This window comes from Callorhinus ursinus, unplaced genomic scaffold, assembly GCF_003265705.2.
Source record: "Callorhinus ursinus isolate GAN/ISIS: 27379988/994484 unplaced genomic scaffold, GSC_fseal_2.0 scaffold47, whole genome shotgun sequence".
NCBI lineage: Eukaryota > Metazoa > Chordata > Mammalia > Carnivora > Otariidae > Callorhinus > Callorhinus ursinus.
Window position 1 is genome coordinate 7,197,407 of NW_027397109.1, and position 26,894 is coordinate 7,224,300.

Below are 26,894 nucleotides of genomic sequence, written 5' to 3' on the forward strand. Positions count from 1 at the left end.
TATTTAGGTGTATTATGGGTTTTATTTTGAAGGGGCATTTTTAAAATTATGGTAAAATACATAAAACAAAACTTACCATTTTAACTATTTTAAAGTATATAATTCAGAGGCATTTAGTATATTCACGTTGTTATACAACCATCACCACTGTTTTCAGAATCAATTTTTAGAAAGATTTCTGTAATTCTGACCATCTTCTATCCTCTGTTATGTATTTAGGAAAATTGTGTTTTCTCACTTTTTATGTTCAACCAGGACACATTTGGTTTATCCAATTTTAAAGATCTTCTTGGGGTGCCTGGGTGGCTCAGTCGTTAAGCGGCTGCCTTCGGCTCAGGTCATGGTCCCAGGGTCCTGGGATCGAGCCCCGCATCGGGCTCCCTGCTCCAAGGGAAGCCTGCTTCTCCCTCTCCTGCTCCCCCTGCTTGTGTTCCTTCTCTCGCTGTCTGTCCCTCTGTCAAATAAATAAATAAAATCTTTAAAAAAAAGAAAAATATCGTCTCACATCACTTATGCACTAATGATGAAAGGTGAATGTAGAGAAATATCTGGAACTATCTTCAAGCTCATTGTATACAGAGGACTATTTTTGATTCTCTAATAGTCCCCATTATATCTTTATTATTACTTATGCACACTGTTTTTTTCCCCTCTATATAGCCTTTTCACTAAGCCTAAACAAATCTAAGCAAGCACAATACAAATAGAAGAGGAAAGCCATTAATTATATATGTGTTAGTCTTCATAAATTCAAAGCAACTGTCCCACTTTAATGCTTTAAAAACCATTATACAACAATGACTATTTTTAAAGTCCTTTACTGTGTGGTGAAATAAATACTTTGTTCCTTTCATATATCCCCAAATATATTTCTATTTATAAAATAAACAGATTTGAAGCACACATTTGAAAGCTTTCTGATTTTATTAGGGGGCTGGTACTCAGAGGCAAAAAACAAACAAACAAACCCAAAATATTGGTACCAAAAAAAAAAAAAAACTGTTGTCAGGAAAATTTGGGGTTGTTGTCTTAATAAGATAAGACATGACTAAGGCATATCAGACATGACCCCTTGTTGTGGGTCAACAAGGCTGTGATTAAGTTCTTGTTCTACTTGTTGGTTGTAGTTTTTCATTATTCTTATCTTTTTATAGCCACCTGCCCTAACTAGTAAAAGTTTCATTCTAATTTTGGGTTTGAGGCACCTTCTTACTTAAGCACCATCCACAGAGAGAAATGATTCTCCAGCCAGTCATACATGCTCCGTATTTTTCATTTTGGCACACAAGGCATCAAACCAACTTTGTTGTATCTGGGCTGTTTTTTTTATCAGTTATAACAACAAACTTTGCCTTCAGCTTTTCTTAGAATTTGTGTATTACTACTCAGCCACTTGCACCCTCTACTGAATACCAGCTATAGAAGATGCCACATTTAGATAATTATTTTGGTAAACAGCAAATCAGTTATGAAAAAGTTGTGACAAGACAAATGTCAAGCACTGGATATCCCTAAGATCAAACCGAATAATTAAGCCAGGCAAAGGTTTAATCCACTTTCAGTAAACGGCTTGTTTACTTGCATTGTCAGATATTTTAAAATTTTCTATAATCTCTTACATGCTCTTCTTAAACATATCATACTGAGCAAAATTCATTCTATGAGTTATATGTTATACACATAAACACGTGTTTCTGGAAATCATGATTTGGGATAGACAAGTAAACACATTGGTGGAGTCTTTGAAGTTGAGTCAAGAAGACTATCTTAAAATGTCTAAATCTAAAATCTTAAAATATCTAAATCTGAATATGGTCGGCCATACTTGGAAGGGGGTAGGTTTCCTGTGAGTGGCTCCAGGGGGCAGATAACTGACCATGGGAGGAGTCCAGAAAGGCAGCTTCACCTTTGCAAATGGAAAACTTCTCTAGAATTTAGAGCCATTCAACAAGGGAACAGATCACCTTCTCAGGTGGTTTGTCTCTCGAAATGTTCGAACAAGTACATATAGGAATATTGTAAAAGCAGTCCGTGTCGGCTGCTTAACGTCTTACCTCCCTTCTGACCTCACTTGGCTTAATAAGCCAGATTGCTAAGGGTAATTGAACATCAGGTTTATTGTTGGATTATGAAATACAGTGGCCTCAGAGAGTATGTGGATTCATGATTGTTTTGCTTCTATCTGTGAGGTAGGTTGTTTCCAAAGATGGTCACACCAATCCATCCCATCCTGTATGCCTTTCTGAATTGCGACTTTGCCAACAAAGAAATAAAGTCTCTTTCCTCTTTCCCCGAATCTGGACTGGCCCTGTGACTTTCTCTGACCAATAAAATTCATTGCAAATGGTAACTGTGATTTCTTTGTCTTATGACATCTTGCAGTTGCCGTTTCTGCCCTCGGGTGCCAGCTGCTATGTAGACAAGTCCAGGCTACCCTGTTGGAGAGGCCACCTGGAATGAGATGGGCCTGAATGATAAGAGGTCAAACAGAGGAGAGACAAGGTGCCCAAACTGACAGCCAGCACCAACTGGCAGACAGCATGGATTTTCCAAACTTATCTGCCCCACCTGACCAAACCAAAGCTGAGATGAACTGTTCCCCACTAACCCTTGCCCAGATTCCTGACTCACAAAATTGTGAGCAATAAAATGGACATTGACTTAAGCTACTAAATGCTAGGCTGGTTTGTTACACAGCAATAACAACAGATATCCGAAACGGAATTGGTATCTGGAAGTGGGTTGCTGCTATAACAAAAATCTAAAACCCCCATCATTGTTTCTGATACTGGGCGGCAAGAGAAAGTTCGTTGAGGAAGCTGTCTGATCAACCTGGAATAACAGTGAGAAAATTGCCCTTGGAAGCTCAAAAAAAAGAGTAAGCTATGTTACAGAGTGGTAGAATTTTTTGGCCACACTATCACCTGTGGGATCATGGAAGCTAGGAGATGCAGCTAATGAACTCACTGATTTGAGCAAATGAGGGTATCACCTGTCCGGTTGATGTACAACTGCCCCAGCTCCAGAACTGTTTGGTTTCATCACTCTTTCTCACCTCTTAGGCCTCCAGTCAATGGCTCTGAATTTGCTGATGTGGATAAGGAGATTTCCAGGCAAAATACTGAGAATACAATTGGCTTCTCTCAGCCACATTGATAAAATACAGGAAGAGAGAGATTAACTGAACAAGGAACTGTTTAGTTTTTAGGCGGGATAAAGAAGAAATATAGAAAACCGAGGACAGCCATTCAGGCCAGCAAAACATTATCAAAGTAAGAAATGGGCCTAGAGTAAAGATTAAATCAAGGGTTTGGCTAAAAATCCCTGGTTAAAACCTCTATAAGACTAAAGGCGGCATCTAGTAGACTCTCCCATCTAGACACTTTCTAAGAATATTAAGGGCCTATTTTCCCACAACAGCCTTGCCTGTGGGCCAAAGAGAAGCCCATTTTAGAAAAAAAAAATATGGATATAGTTTTTTGTTGTTGTTTGTTTGTTTTTGCTATGGTGTGATACCCAGTAACATTCACAGGGAACCTGGAACATTTTTAAGATAAATACTTACTAAAGTACCATAAGCTTTAACTAAAAGGCATAGAGACAGTTCAAAATGAATAGAGCTCTCTAGGCCCCCACTGTTTTATGGGCAAGAAGCAGGTTGAGAGAACATCTTCTAATGAAAAGAAAAAACAAAAGTGTAGAGCCAAGATCACAGAGGATAAATTCAAGAGCTTCAAACAAATAATGACCAGGGAAATATTTGTTGCCCCCTGTAGATATGTGCCTGGCTGGACTTCAGAATTGCAAAGGACAAGTGATTGCTATATGCTTCCTGTTCTTTTCCTTAGTTTGTATCACTCAGATGACAGGAGATCCTAATAATATTGCCTGGACTTCAGAATTGCAAAGAACAAGTGACCATTATATGCTGCCTGTTCTTTTCCTTAGTTTGTATCACTCAGATGACAGGAGATCCTAATAACGTTGCCTGAGCCCCTTGCTGAGGGTGAGTGAAGGCACACATCCTTCTCAATGTCTTTGAGGAGCACAAAACCACCCAGCTCCTATTTGTGCATATCATCTTTCACAGCTGAGCTGGTTCAATAGAAGGATCATCTCACTATCCCACACATGCTGTCCCCGTTACACCTTGCATCACATAAAACAGATTTCCTTTCCTCAAAAGCATTGTTCACACAAAGCATGTGTATATAAAGCAGATTATAACAAAGATCTGAATTACCAGGGAGAGTGGAGGCATCTCGAATCTCCAATCTTTTTCCTTAAAAAGTTCCTTGAACATATTTACCAGCTCAGGCTCCAGCCTTCTGCCAAACTACTTAGCCCTCTCTTCCCCTCTTTCTTCTTCTCTGTCCTCCAGCCCCAAATCTCTGGCCCTTCCTCTGAAGAACTACGCTGGGACTCTATTTGAATATCCAAAGGCTCTGCCAAACTGGAATTTCTCGAACCCTTCTCTCTCTTCCACCAGTGTATGTTAGGAGAAAAGAGCCATAGAGAGATTTCTTTCTTCGCTGATATGAATTGCTCTGCCTTCCTCAGAAAGCAGAGGTAGTTATGGTTAATTTGGGCTCTATATTTTCCCTTTTGCATTATTTTTAGACAGCACTAAGTTAAAACAACAGTCTAGATAAGAGTTTACATAATTATATTTAAGGCTAAAGTAGAAACCACTAAGAATGGTAAGATGCTGAGAATATGTTTTATTCCATGTGAAATTTAGTACTATTTTAAGCTTTTTAAGATTATGATTATAAAGAAAATAATATAATCTCAAATTGAGATAAATATCTGCTATGAAAGACAAAAATAGGGTGGGATGGAGGAAGAGGCTGAGATTCTCCAAGGTTGCCACCCACAAGCATCAGATCATTGCTTCACTCTGGCCATTGATTTCAGTAGCTCAAAAGCTAAATAAATACCAAAGTGAAACTTTTTTTTAAACCATTGGCTGCCATGCTTATTTTAATTGTACAATTTTAATTACAATATTTAAACCAGTTACAGCTGTATAATTTAGTCATATTTATTATTTTAACATATTTGTATATATGTATATAAAATACATTGTGTCATATAGGTAAAGCTGTTGAAATATTGCCAAAATGGTTCTTGGTATTTCAAAAACTAAGCACAAACTGTATGGGAGAGGTTTAATAGATTGAACTACGTGAAAATATAAAATCTCCACTCATCGAAATGCATGCTTAGAGCTTTGGAAACATGGCGGAGCAAGAGCAAAGAAAAAAGATCCCTTTGGCTCCAGAAAATCTCCTGAAAAAGAGGAAGGCTTATCGGGCCCTTAAAGCCACTCAAGCAAAGCAGGTGCTTTCAGACAAGAAGGAGCAGAAGAACATAAAAGAGCTCAAGTTTAAGCGACTGGAATGATTCCTACGATTCCTGGCGACAGCAACGTGACAGGGTGTGCCTCAGACATCTTAGAAGTGAAACATCATGGCTTAGAAGTGCCAGATAAACATTCCTTGGCCTTTGTTGTTCACATCCAAAGGATTAATGGGTACAGAGGACCCCTGCAAGGCTTCGCCTGAAGATTTTCAGTGGTGTCTTTGTCAGAGTGATCCCCCCAGACCATAAAAATGCTGCGTATATAAAAATGAACCTTATGTGACCTGGGGATTTCCAAATTTGAAGTCTGTCCAGGAGCACATCTGGAAACGTAGACAAGCCAAAGTCAAGAATAAAACCATCCTGGGGCACGTGGGTGGATCAGTGGGTTAAGCTTCTGACTCTTGATCTCAGCTCTGGTCTTGATCTCAGGGCCCTGAGTTCAAGCCCCCTGTTGGGCTCCACGATGAGCATGGAGGTACTTACAAAAAAGAGGAAGAAGAATAAAGCCATCCCTTTGACTGACAATACAGTGATTGAGAAGCACCTGGGGAAGGATGGTGTTATATGCTCAGAAGACCTCATTCATGAAATTGCCTTTCCAGGGAAGAATTTCCAGATGATCTCTGAGTTCTTATGTCCTTTCCATTTCTCATGGGCCCCTCCTGCTGCCAATAATAGGGTGGGCTTCCTCAAGGAGGTGGGCTTACCTGGTTATTGAGGCGAATACATCAATCAGCTCATTTGGCAGCTGAATTAAATCTAGGCTATCTGAAACACAGTGCATTGGAAGTATGTGTTTTGTCTTTTGGAATTGTTATCAGTCCCTTCCAAGAAGATTATTTTCTACTCTATCCTCAGAAACTAGCGGGAGGGGTCAAGGAAAAGATGATGAGATTCCTGAAGCACTTCTCATCACAGCCCAGTTCCAAGGAAAAGTTCCAGTCCTTTTTCAATGTTGGCTGCCACTGCCACCTCTCAAGTCAGCAAAGGACTTGTGCCATGGAAGAGGGAGTCCTGCTGTGTCACATCTTCTATCCTGGGGTTTAATGTTGGTGAACAAATACCCAAGCATGAATACAAGACAGCAGTGGACCAAGCTCAGGGACATATTTGAACCTGGGGGTTCCTGGGGCCTTATTTTGGAGGAACAGGAAATATAATTACAAAGAGGAGCCCAAAAACAGTGGGGGGAAAACACAAACTTAAAAAAAAAAAAGGAAAATCAGTATAAACTAGGAGAAAGCCTTCACAACACATATAAACCTCAAGGGACTAATTCAGACTATATGTATATCAATAAGAAAAAACTAACAGAATAGAAAAATTATAAGAGACAAATGGGCCATTCACAAAAGAGAAAACAGGAAAGGCTCAATTCTGCTAATAATGAGGAAAACGCAAGTTAAAACCACAAGTGCTTCCAGAAGCCAAGTAAGTAATGTTAGGGCATAAAGCAAGCCAAGTGTTTTTTTTCTTTCTTTCTTTCTTTCTTTTTTTTTTTTAAAGATTTTATTTATTTATTTGAGAGAGAGAGCACAAACAGGGGGAAGGGGCAGAGGGAGAGGGAGAAGCAGACTCCTGGCTGAGCAGGGAACCCAATGTGGGACTCGGTTTCAGGACCTCAGGATCATGACTGGGCCAAAGGCAGATGCCTAACTGACTGAGCCACCCAGGCACCCCGTAATTGTTTCAAAATAAGAAGTGATGCTAACTGGCAATTTGGAGCATGCAGGTTTTAACTAAGAACAACTTCTACCCAGCTCCAGGGGTTGACATGAGGGAGTGATTTTTGTTTGTTCAAAAGGTACCAGATTTTTATATGAAATTTCAAAATTTTTAAAAATACTGTACAGACCAAACAAAGATGTTTGTGATGCAATACAGCCCTCAGGGCATGAATTTGCAAGCTTTAATCTAAAACCATATTGGAAGAAAATGTGTTCTCTCTATTAGCAAGGCTCTAAACTTATTCCTAAAGACAGTGGGTCCCCAATGATCATGTTGCAAGGTTTTTGGTAATTTCCCTTTCCTACAAGGTTGTGGGTACCATGGGATCACTTTGATGACTGTTTGGTATCCGACAACAAGCATCCCTTGTTAATTCTATTAGTATTTCTTCATTGGTAATTTGTCTCATTAACAATTCATCACAACTATGCTATTTTCTACATTGACCATTTTTACACGTTTTTCTTACCAGCATTGTGTTGTAATACAACCCTAATTCTCAGAGTAGATCAATGGCTCAGCGCTGTTCATGAAAGCTTAAAAGCAGTGTTCAAAAAGAAAAAAATATATACCTTGAAAGATGTAAGAATGGATGAAGAAGATATGGTAGAGATATACAATGGAATATTACTCAGCCATAAAAAAGAATGAAATTTTTCTATTTGCAACGTGAGTGGAGCTAATGAGTATTATGCTAAGTGAAATAAGTCAGTCAGAGAAATACAAATACCGTATGATCTTGTTTATATGTGGAATTTAAGAAACAGAACAAATGAGCATGGGGAAGAGAGAGTCAAACCAAGAAACAGACTCTTACTTAACTGTAGAGAATAAACTGATGGTTATCAGACGGGGGGTGGGTAGGGGTTGGGTTAAATGGGTGATGGGGATTAAAGAGGGCACTTGTTGTGATGAGCACCAGGTGTTGTATGGAAGTGTTGAATTACTAAATTATATACCTGAAACCAATATTATACTGTATGTTAACTAACAAGAATTTAAATAAAAACTTAAAAAAATGTAAGGTTAAATTGTGAATAGGACTCCAGTATAAATTAAAAATGTGCATCAGTGTATGCTGATGTAGAGAATTCAAATAAGTGCCATCAATCAATCAATCAATCAATAGGAAGTACAAAGATGAATTTCTGAAAATTGGTATTTTTTTGGACTGGCAGTCTATTCCTCCAACAATCGGCATTTATAAAAATTTGACAAATAATGACATGATCCATCAATGTTTTTATCTAATTTTCAAGGCAAGCATAGTGAGCTACTTTCTGGTAAAACAATGGAATTTTTACAAAACCAATAAAGCTGTTCAGCACAAACTTGATGAATTGTGTCTCTAAAAAAAAGTCATACTAATGATCATCACTGCAGTCTTTAAAACCAGGTATAGGTCACTGTATTTCCAAGAGACGTAAAAATAGCCTTGGGGCACCTGGGTGTCTCAGTCACCAACTGAGCGTCCAACTCTTGATTGTGGCTCAGGTCATGATCTCAGGGTCATAGGATTGAGCCCTGTATCAGGCTCTCAGCACGGAGTCTGTTTGTCCCTCTCCCTCTGCTCTTCCCCCTGCTCACACTCTCTCTCTCAAATAAATAAATAAAATTTAAAAAAAAAGTAGCCTCAAAGTTAAAGGCAAATATTATGTTCAGAAAGAATACAAAACAAATATGGGAAATCCATTATCAGATAACTTTGCTGTTGGACATTATTAATATCAATATTATACAGTATGGGAGAGCAACTATTATTGTGTGTGCTGGTTATTGTATATATAAAAGAACCATGGTGTTGGAGGTCAAAAGCCTAGGAGAGCCAAACCTACATAGCCCAAAGCTGCTCAATCCCTGATTGGATTGAAGTAATCAGGCTTTCAGCTCTGCCTCATGGAGGAAATGATGAACCACCTCCTGAGAAAAATAAATATCAACTTCCTCAGTCACTATGGTTCATTTATATACAATATCCAGCATGTATTAAAAAATATGAGACATAAAGAGAATGCAGAAAACAGGACTGATAAATCAAGAGAAAAAAGATAATAAGGAAAAGTCACAAGTGTTCTAGCTACTTGAGTTAGTGCAAAGGGATTTTAACTACCATGAACATGTTAAAGAATATAAAGGAAAATACGGATTAAATGAATGAAAATGAGTTTTTTCTGTTTTTATTGAGATGTAACTGACATATAACATTGTATAAGTTTAAGGCATACAACATAATGATTTGATATATGTGTATATTATGAAATCATTACTATAATAAGTTTACTTAAACTTATTTAGCCTCATATAGCTACAGATTTTTCTTATGGTGAGAACTTTCAAGATCTACTCTCTTAGCAACTTTCAAATATACAATACAATGTTATTAAACATCGTCACCATGCTGTAGATTTACATACTCAGAATTTTTATCTTTTAGCTGGAAGTTTGTTCCTTTTGCTCACCTTCACCCATTCTCCCACCCCTTAAGGAAATAGTAGGAGAAAATGTAGTGAATCTCTCTACTATGTTGAAGAAAGTTATTTCTTTACATAACATTAATGTTAAAATTCATAAAGAAAAAGACATCTTTGACTTGTCCAAAATTAAAAACTTATGATAGAAAACAAATACCATATGATTTCACTCTGTGGAATTTAAGAATTTAAGAAAGGAATGAACATAGAGGAAGGGAAGGAAAAATAAAAGAAGATAAAGACAGAGAGGGGAGGCAAACGGTAAGAGACTCTTAAATATAAGGAACAAATTGAGGGTTGCTGGAGGCGAGGTGGGTGGGGGTGGGGTAATCGGGTGATGGGGATTAAGGAAGGTACTTGATGTAAGGAGCACTGGGTGTTATATGCAACTGATGAATCACTAAATTCTACCCTTGAAACAAATACTACACTCTATGTGAGCTAATTTGAATTTAAATAAAATCTTGAAAGAAAAAAAGAACTTATGATGAAAAAGATAGTACCAAAACCGGCAAAGGACAAGGAGGAACCTCCATACTATTTCCCATAGTGGCTAAATCAATTTGTGACCTTACCAACAGTTCATAAGGGTTCCCTTTTCTTCACAGCCTCACCAGCATTTACTATCTCTTGTCTTTTTGATAGTAGTCATTCTAACTGCTGTAAGTGATATCTCATTGTGGTTTTGATTTGTATCTCCCTAATAATTAGTGATGTTAAGCACCTTTTCATGTACCTGTGGACCATTTGAATATCTTCTTTGGAAGAATGTCTATTCAGGTCCTCTGCCTATTTTTTTAATTGAATTACTTGTTTTCTGTGCTCGCTTCAGCAGCACACATACTAAAATTGGAATGTATTATTTGTTTTTGTGCTATTGAGTTGTAAGAGTTCCTTATATATTTTGGACATTACCCTTTATCAGATATGTAGTTTGCAAGTATTTTCTGCCATTCCATAGGTTGCCTTTTCATTTTGTTAATTGTTTCATTTGCTGTGTAGATGCTTTTTATTTTGGTGTAGTCCCACTTGTTTATTTTTGCTTTTGTTGCTTGTGCTTTAAGTGTCATAGCCCAAAAATCATTGCAAAGACCAATGTCAAAGAACATTGGCCTATATTTTCCTCTAGGAGTTTTATGGTTTCAGGTCTTACATTTAAGTCTGTAATCCCTTTTCAGTTAATTTTTGTGAGTGATATAAGATAGTAGTCAAGTTTCCTTCTTTTGCATGTACATATCCAATTTCCCCAGCACCATTATTGAAGAGACTGTCCTTTTCCCCCATTGAGTATACTTAGTGTACTTGTCAAATATTGGTTGACTGTATTCATGAGGGTTTATCTGAGGGGGGGGGCTCTCAATTCTGCTCCACTGGCCTATATGTCTGTTTTTATGCCAATTATCTACTGTATTGAGTAGTATAGTTTTGGAATACAGTTTGAAATCAAGGAGTGTGATGCCTCCAGCTTTGTTCATCTTTCTCAGGATTACTTTGGCTATTCAGAGTTTTTGTCATTCCAAAAGAATTTGAGGATTGTCTTTTCTTATATCTGTAAAAAATGCCATTGGAATATTTATAGGAATTACATTGAATCTATAGGGGGCTTTGGGTAGTAAGAACATTTTAACAGTATTACTAGTTCTTCCAATCCATGAACATGGGATATCTTTCTGTTTAAATCCTCTCCAATTTCTTTCATCAAAGTCTTGTAGTTTTCAACATACAGATTTTACCTACTTAGTTTATTCCTAAGTATTTTATTGTTTTTGATGTTATTGTAAGTAGAACTGTTTATTTCTTTTTCAGATATTTCACTGTAAGTGTACGGAGATGCTACTGATTTCTGTATGTTGATTTTGTATTCTGCAACTTTACTGAATTTGTTGATTAGTTCTAACTGTTTTGTGGGGTTTTTGGTGGAGTCTATAGGATAGTCTATATCTTAAAATCATGTCATCTGCAAATGGAGACAATTTACTTCTTCCTTTCAAATTTGGATGACTTTTATTTCTTTTTCTTGCCTGACTACTCTGTCTAAGACTTCCAGTACTATGTTAAATAGGGGTGGTGAGAGTGGGCACCCTTGTCTTGTTCCTGCTCTTGGAGAAAAATCTTCCAACCTTTCAACATCAAGTATAATGCTGTGTCCTTGTCATATGGCATTTATTATGTTGAAATATGCTCCCCCATATCCAGTTTGTTGTGTTTTTAATCATGAATGAATGTTGAATTTTTTCAAATGTATTTTCTGCATCTATTGAGATGATCATATGATTTTGATCTTTTATTCTATTAATGTGATGTATCATATTTATTGATTTACATATGTTGAAGCATCTTTGCATCCCAGGGATAAATCCAACTTGATCATGATCCCAGGGTCCTGGGATTGAGCCCCACATTGGGCTCCTGGCTCAACGGGGAGCCTGCTTCTCCCTCTCCCTCTGCCTCTCTCCCTGCTCATGCTCTCTCTCTCTCTCTCTCTGTATCTCTGTGTCTCAAATAAATAAATAAAATCTTAAAAATTTTTACACCTATATTCATCAAGGATATTGGCCTCTAGTTATGTTTTCTTATGTCTTTACCTGGATTCAGTATCAGGATAATACTGACCTTGTAAAATGAATTTGGAGTTTTCCCTACTCTTCAGTTTTTTTGAAGTGTTTGAGAAGGTTTGTGTTAATTCTTCTTTAAATGTTTGGTAAAATTCACAGTGAAACCATCTGGTCTTGAGTTTTCCTTTGTTGAGAGGTGGTGTTTGTTTTGTTTTGTTTTGTTTTAATTTCTGATTCAATTTCCTTACTTGTTATTGGTCTGTTAAGATTTTTCATTTCTGCATGATTTAGTCTTGGTAAATTGTATGTTTCTGGGGATTTATCCATTTGTTCTAGGTTATCCAATTTGTTAGTTTATAATTTTTCAGAGTAGTCTCTTATGATTCTTTGTATTACTGTGATATCACTTGTAATGTTTCTAGTTTCATCTGTGATTTTATTTGAGTTTTCCCTCTTTTTTCTGAGTCTAGCTAAAGATTTGCCAGTTTCTTTTTTCACAGAATCAGCTCTTAGTTTCATTGATCTTTTCTATTGTCTTTTTAGTCTCTATTTCATTTTTTCCCTCTGTGATCTCTGTTTTTTCCTTCCTTCTGCTAACTTTGGGTTTAATTCGTTCTTCTTTTTCTAGTTCCTTGAGGTGTAAAGTTATGTTGTTTATTTAAAGATTATTCTTTTTTTAAAAAATGTGTTTATTCCTATGAACTTCCCTCTTAAAACTGCTTTCACTACATCCCATAAGTGTTGGTATGTTGTGTTTCCATTTTTGTTTTTCTCAAGATATTGTTTCACTTCTTCTTTGACCCATTGATTGTTTAGGAGCGTTTGCTTCATTTCCATCTGTTTGTGAATTTTCCAGTTTTCTTCCTGCTATTAATTTCAGTTGCATGCCATTTTGATAAGAAAAGATACCTGGCATGATTTCAATCTCTTTCTACTTGTTAAGACATTTTTGTGACCCCTCATATTATCTATTCTGAAGAATGTTTCACATATGCTTGAGAAGAATGTGTATTCTGCTGCTATTGGATGAAGTATTCTGTAAATGTGTGATAGGTCCATTTGATCTAAAGTGTGGTTCAAGTCCAACATTTCCTTATTATTCTTCTGTCTGAATAACCTATCTATTGTTGAAAGTGGGGTATTGAAGTCCCCTTCTATTATTGTGTTTTAGTCTATTTCTCTCTTCAGATCTTAATATTTGCTTAATTTATTTAGGTACAAGTTTCTCCCACTATTTGAAAGTAGAGCATTTCTATGAAAACTTTCCTAAGCTGAAATGGTATAAAGCAAAAAGGCAATTGCCATTAACTTATATGGAAAAATTTAGGGCATACTCAGACTCCAAAAATGAGTTCTCTTAGGTTTTTCTGCTACCTTAGGACACATCTTGCTAATGAATGCACAAAACAAACCTGGATAAAGTATAAATGCTCACAGACACAGTTCAAAGCTATGGAGGCTTGATGCTAAGTGCAGTTCCCAGGGAGGTAGGTTGGTGGCCTCACTCTCGCTGCTCAGGGTGGTCTTTTCCTCATTGTGGCTCACTCCAAAACAAACACTGAACACTATTTTTGCTTTTTGCCTTTTTTTGTAAGAGTGAAAATCCTCTTTGGCTGTCTTTCAGTTAGCAAAACAGGAACTAATGTAGGTCTTTTGTAAACGCGAAGTGGCATAATGCAGTTTTCAGAAAGAGGGGGATACTTGTACTCTAATGTTGGGTGCATATATATTTACAATTTTAATATTCTCTTTGATGCATTTATCATTATACAGTGAACTTCTTTGTCTCTTGTTACAGCTTCTGAGTTAAAGTCTATTTTGTCTGATAAATGTATAGCTGCCCCTGCTCTCTTTCAGTTTCCATTTGCATGGAATATCATGATTCCATCTTTCAACTTAAGCCTATGTGTGTCCTTAAAGCTGAAGTGAATCTCTCATAGACAGCATATAGTTGGGCCCTTTTTTTAAATCCATCCAGCCCCCTGTATACATTTTGATGGGAGAATTTAAGCCATTTACATTTATAATAATTATTGATAGGTAAAGACTTACTAATGCCATCTTTTTAATTATTTGCTGGCTGTCTTATAGTTCCCTTGTTCCTTTCATCCTCTCATGCCATCTTCCTTTGTGAATTGAAGGTTTTCCATAGTGGTATGCTTTGATGCCCTTGTCTTTACTTTTTGTGACTCTAATGTAGGTTTTTGCTTTGTGGTTATCAGCAAATGGTACATAAAACATCTTATAGATATAACAGCCTATTTTACACTGGTAACACTTAACCCTGATCACTCTACCTTTTTAGTCCCCCATCTTTTATGTTTTTGATGTCATAGTTTAGCTTTTTTTTAATATTGTGTATTCCTTAACAAATTATTGTACCTATAGTTCTTTTTAATACATTTGTCTTTGACTTTTATACCAGAGTGCAGTGTTTAACACACCACCATATCACAATATTAGTGTTTATAATTTGGCTATATACTTACCTTTACCAGTATAATGTATACTTTCCATATGTTTTCATGTTACTAATTAGCATCCTTTCATTTCAACTTGAAGAACTCCTTTCAGCATTTCTTAAAAGGCAGATCTGCTCATGATGAACTCCCTCAACTTTGGTTTGTCTGGGAAATATCTCTCCTCATTTATGAAGAACAACTTTGCTGAATATTCTCAGCAGTTTTTTTTTTTCTTTCATCACTTTGAAGATATCGCTCACTTTTTCCTAGCCTGTAAGGTCTCTGCTGAGAAATCTGCTGATAGCCTTATGGGAGTTCCCTTGTAAGTTACAAGCTTCTTTTTTCTTGCTGCTTTTAAGATTCTTTTTGTCTTTGATTTTTGACAGGTTTATATAATTTATCTTGGAAAAGATCTCTTTACATTGAGTTTGTTTGGGGACCAATAAGTTTCATGAACTTGGATATCCAATCTCTTACCAGATTTGAGAAATTCTCCACCATTATTTATTTAAAAAAGTTTTCTGACCCCTTCTCCCTCTTTTCTCCTTCTGAGACTCCAGTAATTCACAGATTATTTCTTCTGAGGTATCATGCAGATCACATATGCTTTCTTTTCCTTTCTTCATTCTTTGTTCTTTGTTCTCCTCTGACTAGATAATTTTGAAAGTCCTATCTTCTAATCCACAGATTCTTTCTTCTGTTTGATCCACTTTGTTTTTGATGTTCTCCATTACATGTTTCATCACATTGTTTTCTTCAGCTTCACAATTTCCATTTGGTTCTTTTTCATGATTTCTAAATATTTGTTAAACTTCTCATTTTGTGTATTGTTTTCTGATTTCTTTGAATTGCCTATGTTTTCTTGTAGCTCATTCAGCTTCCTTAGAACAGCTATTTTGAGATTTTTATCAGGTAAATTGAAGATCTCCATGTCTTTGGAGTAGGAACAGGAAGATTATTGTGATCCTTCGGTGGTGTGATGTTTCCTTGATTTTTCATGTTCCTTGAAGTCTTGTATTGCTGTTTTAACATTTGAAGTAGTAGTCACCTCCTTCAGACTTTACTGACTAATGTTGGGAAACACCTTCCATCAGCCCTGTTAGGGATGCTCAGGCTTTCTCAGAACTTCTATGGATACACCTGCTCCACACTTCTTTCTCCCTTTTGTGTAGGAATTCTGAAACTCGTATGAACTTCTTTCAATCCTGCAATGCATCAGGCTGGGTACTGACTACTCTAGGAGCCTCATATAACTGAAATTGTACAATATTTGTTTGTGTTTGGCTTACTTCACTTAACATAATTTTTATCACCCTGGTGTTTTTTTAATTCTTTTTAAAAATTTTATGTTTTTATTTTTTAAGATTTTATTTATTTGTCAGAGAGAGAGAGAGAGAACACACAAACAGGGGGAGTGGCAGGCAGAGGGAGAATAGGCTCCCCGCTGAGCAAAGAGCCTGTTGCAGGACTTGATCCCAGGACCCTGGGATCATGACCTGAGCCAAAGGGAGACACTTAACCAACTGAGACACCCAGGCATCCCCACCTTGATCTTTTTAATGCTGCCGGGTTTTGTCCAGTGTCTAGTAATTCTTGGGTCAGTTCATCATTATGCATAAATGATCAGGATGATTAGTAGAGGAAGCTGCAGCTTCCCAAAGGCCTCCCCATCACCAGGAGGGCTAAATGTGGCCTCTGTGCCAGTGGGCAAGGGAATTACCCAGCAGGTTGAGGGTGGTAGGTATGGTGAAGGTGGACAGCCTGGAAACTCCATTAAGTCAGAGTTAGGAGGTTTTTATTCTGGAGATGAAGTACTTCAGTGGTCTCATTGTTTCTTGTCCACCTTAATGTTTGATGTAAACACTTTTGGAGTTATCTTAAGCCTTGCTTGGCCTCTGGATCCCCTCTCCACGCAGATTGTTTTTCTACAAAGAGCAGTCCTCTGGCATTATCCTTATATCAGTTTGTGAGCTGTGTGTAAATGGGGAGGCAGGGTGTGTGTGGAGACCCACTGACCTTGGCTAGGGATGCAGGTCTTTCTTAAAGAATCCTAGTGATTGACTCACAGACCACACTTCCACTTTTGCCATTGGTTAAATCTGAGTTGGGCTTTTACTGTCCTAGTTGGGATTTTGTGCACAAAAAGAAATCCTTATAATTATTTATTTAAATCAATATTATATTATTACAGTTTCAAAGGTAAAAGTCTTATTTCCCATAAACATTTAAGCTTAACTTGCACTCTTACTTTATTTACAAATTTTATGATTTTAATCAAAATAAGAATAATCATTTTCACTTGTCTTTTTTGAGTTAACTCAAATATTTAAATATTTACATATTTAATCACATTCTCTTGGCTATTTCAAAGTACAATTTTAATAAAATTGACTCTCTTAAACATTTCAAATACAACAAGGGAAGATGACAAATGTAAAAAACAAAAGCTCCCTAAGCATTTAAACCACCCTTGACAATCTACTAAATTATCATCGTTATAAATTTTGTACTGAAATCCTTTTAAGCCTTTCAAAATCATTTAAAAAATTAACAGAGTGTCTAGAGGACATCATAATGGTTATATTTAAACACAACTTATGTAAGAGTACACTGAGTTTTAGAGATTATAAATAATTCATCCAACTAAGGGGAACAAAACAAGCATATCAGACCAACTGATGTTCCAAGGTCAATAGCTCAGGACAGTGGCCTGAGCTCCAAGTGAAACACATGAGAGACCTATGGGGCAGAAGACCCCCATACCTCTGGGCTGGATGTCTTTTTATAAACAAGTTTTGTCTACCATAGCATCAGCAGTCTCCGAATTCATGACTTTCAGCTAAGACTTGGCCAATTATATCAATTAGTCAATTAGAATTAATCAATTTCAGGGGCGCCTGGTAGCTCAGCCTAAGTGGCTGCCTTAGGCTTAGGTCATGATCTTAGGGTCCTGGGATCGAGCCCCACATCGGGCTCCCTGCTCAGCAGGGAGTCTGCTTCTCCCTCTCCCTCTGCCTGCCCTCCCCCTGCTTGCTCTCTCTCTCTCTCTCTGTCAAGATAAAAAAGGATTAACCAATTTTAATTTCTGAAAATCCAGTGATTTAAAAAAAAAAAAGAGGGCTGCCTTTAAATTAATGAATCCTTTCCAGGTCGTGGTTTTAAATTTAATTTTCTGTGACTCTCATGTAAATTCCTGCTAAGAATATTCTAATAGAACATTGAGCCACATACTCAGATGTAACCTGTTAGAACTTCTTATCTTTCAGACAGACTAGTTGACTTCTAGGACACCTGATTTCTATATTATGCCATATAAGTGAATTGCTCTATTTCTTTTCTTTGTTCATTAAGATTGTCTAATTTGTACATGTCAAAATCTCATATTAAAAATCTCTGTCTGAATCTTCTAAGAATTTATAATTTCATATGGCTAGAAGAGAATAACAAAATGTCCAAGCCTACTTTCTGTTGCTAATTTTCTGGAATTATTAGCCTATGGAAGCTGATTTCAGATTACTCATCTCAGTTTCCTGCTGTCCATTTTAGCCTTTCAACCTATCTTTACCTCTGAAATATCTACATTTATTTTTTTTAAAGATTTTTTTATTTATTTATTTGAGAGAGAGAGAATGAGAGAGAAGAGGGTCAGTGGGAGAAGCAGACTCCCTGCTGAGCAGGGAGCCCGATGTGGGACTCCATCCCGGGACTCCAGGATCATGACCTGAGCCGAAGGCAGCTTAACCAACTGAGCCACCCAGGCGCCCTGAAATATCTACATTTAAAAAACTCTCATTTAGATCTCTAGCAGCTAGCACAGTGCCTAGAAAATAATGTACATTCAACAATTATTGTTTGAATGGAATGGATAAATAGATCAATTATTATCTTTCATTACTTGTACCTTGGTCATCCAAATTATTTAGGAGAATTTTTTAAATAGTTATTTATTATGTATTATTATTTTGGAGGAATTTAACATATATGAGAAAAGTAGGCTAAAATGAGCACACAATAGGGGCGCCTGAGTGGCTCAGTCATTAAGTGTCTGCCTCTGGCTCAGGTCATGATCACAGAGTCCTGGGATCGAGCCCCGCATCGGGCTACCTCCACGGGGAAGCCTGCTTCTCCCTCTCCCTCTCCCCCTGCTTGTGTTCCTTCTCTCGCTCTCTCTGTCAAATAAATAAATTAAATCTTTTAAGAAAATTAAAAATTAAAATAAAATGAGCACACATTAAATATTCTTTAACTGCCCCTTTGGTTGTCTTTTTGAAACTTAATATTTTATATCAGCCATAGCATTGGTCTATCAATTAGACTCACACTCTGAGCTTCCAGTTGCTGATGATTAACAACAGAATTTTATTAAAATTCCTCAGTGGATATTTATTGTGCAAGGAGCAAATATTATAACCAATGAGTATTTAATTACTAAATGATTTGTGTCACTAACTCATTCCTGACCCATCCCCTCCCACCTCTTGATTAGTCTGATGATGGCAGCCATGGCTCTGGGTCAAAAGCTGAAAACACCAGATGGTGTCAAACCTACTTAGGGATAGAGGAAACAAACAAAGCTCATTTGACTGAGTAGATTGTATTGCATTAAAACCCTGGCTATGAAAGCTGGAGTCTGAATAAAATTCAATAATTTACCTATAGATTTTGGGGCACCTGGGTGGCTCAGTTGGTTAAGCGGCTGCCTTCTGCTCAGGTCATGATCCCAGGGCCCTGGGATTGAGTCCCGCATCTGGCTCCCTGCTCAGCAGGGAGCCTGCTTCTCCCTCTCCTCCCTGCTCGTGCTCTCTCTCACTATCTCTGTCTGTCTCTCTCTCAAATAAATAATAAATTAAATCTTTAAAAAAATTTAACCTATAGATTTTGAAGAGAAACGTAAAAATCTTAAAGAAACAATTAACACTTGTAAAAAAAAATGTTAATACTTGCTGACAAATAATTAGAGCCTTTAATGGCAAAGATTGCAGGTGCTTAACCAAATATCTTCTCTCCCATGCTTCCTTAGTAACCTAACTCAGATTTTGTTCAGAGTGTAGTGTGCCAAACTAGAAAACTTTACTTCCCAGGCTCCCTTACAGTTAAGGGGGTACTCAATGAAATTTAAGTAGAAAACTTTGGTTGGTGCTATCTAAAACTCTTTAAAGGGAGAGAAGAGCCTGTTTGTCCCTTTCTATTCTCCCAAAAGGCAGACATGCTGGTAGGAGTTCTAGTAGCCATTTTGTGACCTTGAAGATGGAAGCAACATGCTAAAGAATGCAGAGCAGAAATTTAAAAGTGCCTAGGGCTCTCATGTCTTCATGGAACCACTTTTCCAACACCAGACTGGCAGACCATGACCTTTTTTTCACATGAGATGAAAAAAAAAAATCACTTACTAAGCACCTACTATGTGCCAGAAACTGGAAAAGGCATTGTGGAGAACTAAAAAATGGATCTGACAAACATCTTGTTTTCCGCAAGATCTACTGAAGGAGATAAAACATGTATGCCTACAATAGTCAAACCAGATAGAAAGTATAAAGGATCAGAGAACAGCTTAAGACAGCTTCCCGAAGAAGGTAAAATGTGCAGGTTTTAAACTGAGCACACTTGTGGGGAAAAAATGCCATCACAGTCTTCAGAAGAAAAGAAAACGGTGTGTTTCCTTGAGAGGGAGAGGCTCCTATGATTGATAATCCTTTTTTTCTAACTCCTTTCTACCTAATTCATCCAAATGTAGGAGCCACGAGAGGCTAAAATTGAAGGATGCCATTAGGAGTTTTGCCAACTCTTAAGCATCCTCACAGAAGAAATTCCTCATTTCACGTCAGTGGAAGGAAACTATTAAAGCAATATGACAGCTGTTACCTCCACTAAATGGTAGCTGAACAATTTAGCACTGAGACTGACAAGAGCCAGAATTAATTGCCCTGCCCCTCATCAAATCACCAATGCAGGAAGTGAACAAGTGTCCCTGCCAGCCCTCCCCAGAATCCCTGGACTCTTCCATTACAGTAAATTCCTGTTTTTCTACCAATTTTTCTGGTATTGTGTATGAAAATAGTCTCCACAGCCTCTCTCAAACTTATTTTAGATTTCATAATTTTGGCCAGTCTAATAGGATTATAAGGGGGTCTCTCTGTGGTTTTAAGGTGTAGTTCCATGAATACAAATGATGCTAAACACCTTTGATATGTCATATATGGAACATATTCATGGAACTACACCTTAAAACCACAGAGAGACCCCCTTATAATCCTATTAGACTGGCCAAAATTATGAAATCTAAAATAAGTTTGAGAGAGGCTGTGGAGACTATTTTCATTTGGAATTCCTCTTTTTGAAGGAATAGCCTGCTCAAATACTATGTGCATTTTTATTTTGAATTATCTTTTTTTTCTCATTGATTGGCCGGCATTTGAAAATATACATATATTCTTCATATAAGCCAGTTATACCCACGGTAAATATCTTCTCCTAGTCTCTGGTCTTATGATGATGTGGATGGTGTCTTTTGATGATGAGAAATTCTTAATTTTAATCTTGTCCTATTTACTAATCTTTTCCTTTATGGCTAAAAAGGTTTTTATATAATATTTAAGAAATTCTTACTCCCAGGTCTTGAAGATATGCTTCTCTATTATCTTCTAAAAGTGTCATAGTTTTGGTTTTCACATATAATTTGCCCATTAGTGATTTTTGTGTGTAAGAAACAGGACTATTTTCATTCTTTTTTCCATATGAAATCCCAATTGTTTCAGCACCCATTAATGAAAAATCCATCTTTTCATCACTTATTTGCAATGCCAACTCTGTCATACATCAAGTGTCCATACGTGTGTAGGTTTATTTCTGTGCACTCTCTATCATCCATGGATCTACCTGTCTATTCCTGAGTAAATGCCATACCTTCTTAATTATTACAGTGTTGTATTAAGTCTTGACATCTTACAGGGCAAATATTCCCACTTTGTTTTTTTCAGCTTTCTAGGCCCTTTCCAGTTCCATATAAACTTTAGAATGTTTGCCAAGTTCAACAACTTAAACTGTTATTTTTTATTATGAATAATGTATTATAAATACATTGAATGTATTATTTAATATAATTAATAATTGTGTAATTAATATATGGTTTATTCAATTATATTATAAATTATATTAACCTATAGATTAAGCAAATAGATTAGGAAAACTGATATGTTTACAATGTTCAGTCTTCCAATCCATAGATTTGTTATAATTCTCTGTTTATATCTCCTTTGATGTCTCTCAATGAAGTTTTATAATTTTATCCATAACATTTTTATTAGATTTTCTTCCTAGATCCATCTTATATTTTGGTGCTATTGTAAATGGAATCTTTTTTTTCATTTCCCAATATTTTGTTGCTGGTATATAGAAATGCGATGGATCTTTTTTATATTCAGCAAACTTGTTCATCTCTCCTATTAATTCTAATAATATCTTTAGTTTTAATTTGAATTTTCTATTATATAAGCATATTATTTTCCAATTTTTCCACCATTTATTTCTATTTATTATCTTACTTTATTGGCTCAGAACACACTACAATATCAGGTAGAGGTGATGATAGAAGGAATCCTTCTCTTGTGCTGATCTCAAAATATCACCATTAAGAATATTTGCTGGGGTGCCTGGGTAGCTCAGTAGGTTAAGCATCTACCTTTGGCTCAGGTCATGATCCTAGAGTCCTGGGATCAAGCCTCACATTGGGATCCCTGCTCAGCAGGGAGTCTGCTTCTCCCTCTGCCCCTCCCCCACTTGTGCGTGCGCTCTCTCTCTCTCTCTCTCTCTCTCTATCACACGCTCACTCTCTGTCTTTCAAATAAATAAATAAAATCTTTAAGAAAATAATATTTTTTTAAAAAATGATATTTGCCATATAATTTTGTTTTTATTTTTATTGAATAGACATGTAACATTGTGTAAGTTTAAGGTTTACAGCGTATTACTTCAATACATTTATATATTGCAGTGTGATTGCTGATATAGCAGTATGTATCACATTACATAACTATAGTACACTATTATTGTCTATATTCATTATACCAATGCATTCTAATGCATTCTTTGTCTCATTTATTGAGTTCTTCAGCTCCAGAATTTCTATTTGGCTCTTTTTTAGAATTTTAATCTCTTTGGTAAAGTACTTCTTCTGTTTGTTAATTTTATTCCTGATATCTTTGTATTGTCTTTCTGAGTTTTCTTGCAGCTTCTTATTTCTTCATAATAGCTATTTTGAATTCTTTATCAGTTAGACAACTGGTAAATAATAGATAACAATATGCCATGTCTTCAGGTTTGGATGCTAGAAAACTATCAGCCCCTAAAGCTGGGAGCCTACACATAAAAAGAAATAAAGCTGGCGGAGAAAAGAAAAAGGGTGGTGGTAGACTGGGGGAAAATGCATATTTAGCACATGGGGCTTTGGGTATGCCCATACCAGGTAAAGGAATCCTCAAGTTGGGGTGGTGGTGATGGTCCCAGAGTTCCATCTTGCTAGAATCCCCAAGCAGACAGCAGGAGACATTTACCTTTAGTTCTCTTTGCCTACTTCTTTTTTCCCTCTTTCACCTCTAGTCACTGTGGTCTCTCCTCAGACAGAGCAATGGGTCCTCAAAGCTACAGTGCGCATAGCCAGGCCAACCTCCCACTCACCCCCACCTCCTCTGCCAAAAAGGTCATGATGGCCAGTTGCCAGACCTTCCATCACCTTCTCTGCTGCTGCCTCTGCCACCACTGGTTCCTCCACCACTCCCCTTGCTTCCCAGCCTCCTCCCCAGTCCAATCCACCACTTTGGGGTGCACATATGGACTTCTCAGGTGTCCTAGTGTGCTGTGCAGAGGCCCTTTTTTTTCAGTTGTAGATGTCTGATTAGTTATAAATAAAAAGAGAGAGGAAAAAAAGCCATTCACAGTGCCATGATGTTGACATCAGTCTTGGTGTGATTTTTGAAGATAACCTTCATCATAGAAGTTCTCTTTGATTCTTGCTTTGGTAAGATGTTTTTAAAAAATCACAAATGTGAGGTGCCTGGGTAGCTCAGTCAGTTAAGCACCCAACTCAGGTCATGATCTCAGGGTCCTGAGATAGAACCCCACATGGGGCTCCCCACTCAGTGGGGAGTCTGCTGGAGATTCTGTCTGCCCCTCCTTCCTGCTCATTTGTGCATACATGCACGTGCTCCCTTTCTCTCTCTCTCTCAAATAGATGAATAAATCTTTTTTAAAAATCATGAATGTATGTTACATTTTATCAAATGCTTTTTCTTTATCTACTGAGAAAATGTTATGATTTTCTTTTTTAATGTGGTAACACAGTGAACTATATTTGTTGATTTTCTAATGTTAAACCAATCTTGAATTCCTGGGACATGATGTATTGTCCTTTTATATGCTACTAGATTCAGTTTGCCAACATTTCAGTTTGGATTTTTGCATCTGTGTTCATGAGTGAGATGTCCTTAACTTTCTTTTCATGCATTGTCTTTGCCATATTTTAGTATCATGGTTATACTAGTCTCGAGAGTTGGGAAGTGTTTCCTCTTTTTCTACTTTCTGAAAGAGTTTGTCTAAGATTAAAATTATTTCTTCCATGGTTAGAACTTGCTGGTGAATCTGGGTGTGGAATCCTCTTAGGAGAAACATTTGGGTTATGGATTTAGTTTCTTTAATTATTATAAGTAGGAAGGATGGACATAGGCTTCTCTCCCAAACTGGAAAATTTTTGAGAATTAAAGGGGTTAGGAAAATAATTAATGGATTTTAATCTATAATAGGTGTAAACTTGGAGGACTTTCCTGCGCAAAATGGGATATATGGGCGCCATAATGATAAGATTGCCTATTTCCGGTTATAAATTTCCTACTTCTTCCTGAGTAAACTTTAGTAAGTTATGTTTTTTAGGAATTTGCACATTTTGCCCAAATTTTTAAGTTTATTGATATAAAGATTTCATGTTAATTTTTTTCTTTTCCGTGTTTTTTTTCCAACTTTGTTGATCATGTTAATTTTATACTGTCTTTTTAATAACTGTAATATCTCTAAGTGTGTCTCCTTTTTGTTTCTGGATGTTGATTATTGTGCCTTCTGGATGCTGATTATTGTGCTTTCTCAGTTTCTTCATCATTCTTGAAAGAGATAGTTTAATTTTCTTGAAATAAATGAGCAACTTTTGGCTTTGTTGAGTCTCTCTATTGTATGTATAGTTGTTTTCTATTTCAAAATGTCTCCTTTAATCTTCATTATTTTCTTCTTTCTAGTATACCTCTAATTTTTTCAGGTGAATGGTTAGTTAAGATTTATATTTCCTAAACATGCATATTTTCTGGTTATAAATTTCCCTTTCTGTACTCATGTCATAAATTTTGTTATGCAATTATTTTGTTACTATTCTGCTTAATATATTTTCTAATATTTTAATTATCTTGTTTTGATGCATGATTTTTTTAGTCTCTAATATATGGTTTTTTTTCCCCTCATTCTAATTTTTGCAGATTTCTAGTTTGTGTTACGATCTAAGAACATGCTCTGTATAATTTTAAACCTTTAAAATGTATTGAGACTTGTTTTATGGTCTGTTTATATTTAGTAACTTCTGTATGCCTAAAAATATGTATTCTGCAGTGGTTAGGTGGAGATCACACTATGTCAATTTTATTATCTTACTAATACCTTTTACATCTTTGCTGATTTTTTGCTTGCTTTTCGATGAATAACTGAGAGATGTAATATGAAAAACCATTCCATCGATACTTGGTATATTTGTCTATTTTTCCTTGCCGTTCTGTCATTGTTTGCCTTATATATCTTGAGGGTATATATTGGAAATATTTTGGATTATGGATTTAGTTTCTTTATTATTATAAGTAGGAAGGATGGACATAAGGCTTCTCTCCCAAACTGGAACATTTTTGAGAATTAAAGGGGTTAGGAAAATAAATAATGGATTTTAATCAATAATAGATATAAACTTGGAGGACTTTCCTACGCAAGTTTAAAACTTAAAACTGTCATATAGTTCCCTTCATCACTACAAAATGACCTTCTTTATTCCTTTAATTTTATTTTCTTTAAAGATATATTTTTAAATATAGCTATCATTTTCTTTGGCTTGGAATGTTTTGGTATGTCTTTTTTTTTCTTTGTTTCTTTAAGGATTTTATTTATTTATTTGACAGAGAGAGGGAGAGAGAGAAAGAGAGTCTGAGTAGGGGGAGGGGCAGAGGGAAAGGAAGAAGCAGACTTCCCGCTGAGCAGGGACCCCCCCCCAACCCCCTGCAGGCCTCAATCCCAGGACTCGAGATCATGACCTGAGCCAAAGTCAGACACTTAGCTGACCGAGCCACCCAGGCATCCTGTTTTGGTATGTCTTTTTTTTTTTTTAATATGCCCATGTTACTTTTTTTTTAAATTAACATATAATGTATTGTTTCAGGGGTACAGGTCTGTGATTCAGCAGTCTTACACAATTCACAGCGCTCACCATAGCACATACCCTCACCAGTGTCTATCACCCAGCCACCCCATCCCTCCCACCCCCCTCCACTCCAGCAACCCTCAGTTTGTTTCCTAAGATTAAGAGTCTCTTATGGTTTGTCTCCCTCTCTGGTTTCATCTTGTTTCATTTTTCCCTCCCTTCCCCTATGATCCTGTCTTGTTTCTCAAATTCCGCATATCAGTGAGATCATATGATACCTGTCTTTCTCTGATTGACTTATTTTGCTTAGCACGATACCCTCTAGTTCCATCCACGTCATTGCAAATGGCAAGATTTCATTTTTGATGGCTGCATAAAATTCCATTATATCTATATCTATCCATCTATCTATCTATCTATCTATCTATATATATATATGTATATATATATACATACACCACATCTTCTTTAGCCATTCATCTGTTGATGGACATCTTGGTTCTTTCCATAGTTTGGCTATTGTGGACATTGCTGCTATAAACATTGGGGTGCACATGACCCTTTGGATCACTACATTTGTATCTTTGGGGTAAATACTCAGTAGTGCAATTGCTGGGTTGTAGGGTAGCTCTGTTTTCTTTCTTTCTTTTTTTTTTTTTAAAGATTTATTTATTTATTTATTTGAGAGAGAGAGAATGAGAGATAGAGAGCACGAGAGGGAAGAGGGTCAGAGGGAGAAGCAGACTCCCTGCTGAGCAGGGAGTCCGATGTGGGACTCGATCCCGGAACTCCAGGATCATGACCCAAGCCGAAGGCAGTCACTTAAACAACCGAGCCACCCAGGCACCTGGGTAGCTCTATTTTCAACTTTATGAGG

The 26,894-nt window shown here is 36.7% G+C and overlaps 1 pseudogene; it reads left to right on the plus strand.

The window, feature by feature from the left end:
* Positions 1–5,235: 5,235 nt before the first annotated feature.
* Positions 5,236–6,124, plus strand: LOC112839867 (large ribosomal subunit protein uL30-like; annotated as a pseudogene).
* The last annotated feature ends 20,770 nt before the right edge of the window (positions 6,125–26,894 follow it).